The following is a 3,273-nucleotide window of genomic DNA, read 5'->3' on the forward strand; positions in this document are numbered from 1 at the left end:
CCATTTGGGGGGAAATCCGGGAAATCGCGAATACTAGCTACGACAAAGTAGGGTTAAAATGCCCCGTCTATTACTTAAAAGAATATAACTAATAGTTTACCACAACTTCTTAAAGATGTATTTTGGTAATCGAATATTCGAATATCAATTTTACCATTCGTTTGCATCCCTACTATTTCCAATCAAAAATCCTTTAATTTACTAATTTCATGATCTTAACTTACCCGTTGTTTCCTTTTTCTAAAAAAAAAACACAATTGGATTATAAGCAAATATACCATCAAATATGTATACCATTGTTTAAATATAATTGAAAATATACATCAGTGCGCATTTTGAAATACATGTCAAATCTTATCATGTTTAGAACATATTTTGTTGACATAAATGTGATACATTGTTACCTATATTCACACCAATAATTTTTTTTAATTATTTAACGATCGACGCCTAGTAATTAAAACATAACATACGTGGAACATGTTTCTGAAGCTGCGTTTGAAATGGTGTGGTTTCTGTAACAATTCCTGTTCAAGACAGTACCACTTCTATGGTATTGTATTAATCAAATTTCAAAATAATACTTAATTACCAAATAAAATTGTTATACTAACTTAAAGCATCGTAATCCGACGTATCTATTTCCTTTGATAATTTCTCGTAATGTTGAGCTGCATTACATCCGGGGCTGTCTGTACCAGATCTATAAAATGAAACAGTCATGTGCCCAGACTATCTTCATTATTATCAATTCAATTTCGTAAATTTCATTAAGGAAATGGTTTCACATATTTTTTTAAGGTTTTGAGGTCAAATTTAATGCAATGAATCGTCCCTTTCTCTGTTTAAAACTTGATATAAATACACGATTATTTTCATAACTAATTGAATGGTTTATTTGTTATAAAATATTCAGTATCAAACAATCAACTATATGCAATCTGAAAACTATGCAAAGGATAACCTGTGTATTAAAGTTTGTTTCAATTGGCTACTGAACATTCAATTTCATACTCATTACAAATATCTTAAGTATGACTGATTTATGCACAACATTACGTCTGACAGTTTAATTATATTATTTTCTTATTTTTATCTTACCTATTGTCACCGTTTTCTGAAAATTAAATTCGATGGTAAGCAATCAAAACCGTTGTACACGTAAATCAGTGTATTCATATACAGTCGAAACTCGTTGGCTCGATATCCTCGTTGGCTCGAACCAAATTAAAAGGACCGATTTTTATTTACTCTTTGATCATATAAATTTCGCTCGGATGGCTCGATATCTTGAGGGTCGATATTTCTCCACGCTCGAAGTTTCACACTTTGATTTGGTTGCTTGGGTCGATGTCATTTTCGCGGGTTCATTTAAGAATCCCACGCCTTGATTTGTTTGATTGGCTTCATTTAGCACAAGGCGCTAATCGATTAAAATTGCTTGACTGATATTATAATTATTATCGAATTTAAATGGTTTAACAGTTTGAATAAACATGCCATCACTTTAAGTTATGTCTCTAATTGTTATCCATCCCTAAATTACTATGCATTTTGATATAACTTTTAAGCTATGTTTGTGTTACCAACTGTTTACAATTGCTTGTTTTCGCATAAATGTATTTGTATTATAAATAAAAAAGTAAATGATATTTTCTAATAATCGAATAAGTCATATTACGAAAATTAGGGTGCGTAACTATGCCCAATAAATACTCTTCCTTCTCTTGCGGAGATAGCGTAGCCAAGAACAAACGAGGTAAATAAGACTTTATGTAACAAATGAAACAATAACATTCTGTAAGCAATCCCGCTAGGCTCGATATTCTCGAGACTCGAAGTACTTTGGCCGGTCCCTAGAATATCGAGCCATCGAGTTTCGACTGTAGTTGCAAATAATACATAGTGTGCTTTTTTATTACAATGTGAAAGTTTGTCCAGTATTATTTTTTATCAAAAATGTGACATATAGTTATATACGTAACTATAAATAACAACGAAATACGCCAATATTGTAAAAACCAAAGACTAGTAATTAAAAACATATCATATGTGATACAAGCTTCTGGCGCTATATTAAGAACGATGTGGTAACTGTTACACTTTCTGCTCAAGACAGAGCCCCCCTATGTGCTTGCATTAATCAAATATTAAAAACTATATTAAATTACCAAATTAAGTTGTATAACTTACTAATAGCGTCGTAAACTGATGTATCTGTTGCCGTGATCATTTGCTCGGACGCCTGGGCTGCCTTACAACCATGGCTGTCTTTACCAGCTCTACTAAATGACAAAGACACATGTGCCCACATTTTAATGAATGTTAGTTATGCTTTGGTAATTTAATTGGGGGAAATAGTTACATTGATTTTCTAGTTTGAGGTCATTGTTTATTGAATGAATCGAGACAAACGTGTATCTTTATCAAGTATATCTTTCTGTTGTGAGTTTGATAAAGATAACCTTTATTGTCATTGCGATTGATTTGGTAAACCATTTATTGTATACGCATTGGCATTTTAAAGTTCATTTAAATTGAAAATCGTGGTCATTTTCACTCAAAATATGCATGCAAAGGCTACTAGAATTAGAAGTATGGCGTCAGCATTTTTTAAACAAATTATTTTAAATGTAAGACTTGCAATGCATATGTCATAGTGTATTAATTGAAATGAAGTGTCTAGTGAAAATGTATATTTCGAGTAGTAGTATCCACTTTAATTGTTATTTAACGGATCCAAGATGAATGTAGCTTTGCGGATCGTGTGCTTTAAATAACGGACACGTACACTTAAACTAGAAACTGTAAAACAATAAAACCTATTCGTTAATTGGATTATTTCTGTATTGAACCTCATTTTTCAATGTCAATGTATAATTTAAGACATATCAACGGAGAAAATTCCGTCAAATAAAACAATATTTCCCTACATTCAAAAACAATTTCATAAAAATGATACGTACTATTATTTTTATTGGGATTAAGCAATAATGGCATAGAAGAGGAACAGTTAGCAAGGTAAATAAATCACAATACATGCTGAAGAAGAACAGTGAGGAAAGAAGTTCACTGTCAATACATGCTGAAGAAGAACAGTAATCATGGTAGTACACTGTCAATACATGCTGAAGAAGAACAGTAACCAATGTAGTTCACTGTCAATACATGCTGAAGGATAACAGTAACCAAGGTAGTACACTGTCAGTACATGCTGAAGAAGAACAGTAACCAAGGTAGTTCACTGTCAATACATGCTGAAGGAAAACAGTA

At 31.8% G+C, this 3,273-nt stretch overlaps 1 long non-coding RNA gene across 1 annotated transcript; it reads right to left on the reverse strand.

Moving 5' to 3' along the window:
- Positions 1–543: 543 nt before the first annotated feature.
- Positions 544–2,255, reverse strand: LOC128233996 (uncharacterized). The gene is made up of 3 exons (XR_008260841.1): positions 2,194–2,255; positions 1,102–1,117; positions 544–703 (listed from the first exon to the last, which is right to left on the reverse strand). It is a non-coding gene; the product is annotated as an uncharacterized LOC128233996 (long non-coding RNA).
- Positions 2,256–3,273: the final 1,018 nt, after the last annotated feature.

Source organism: Mya arenaria, chromosome 5 (assembly GCF_026914265.1).
Source record: "Mya arenaria isolate MELC-2E11 chromosome 5, ASM2691426v1".
NCBI lineage: Eukaryota > Metazoa > Mollusca > Bivalvia > Myida > Myidae > Mya > Mya arenaria.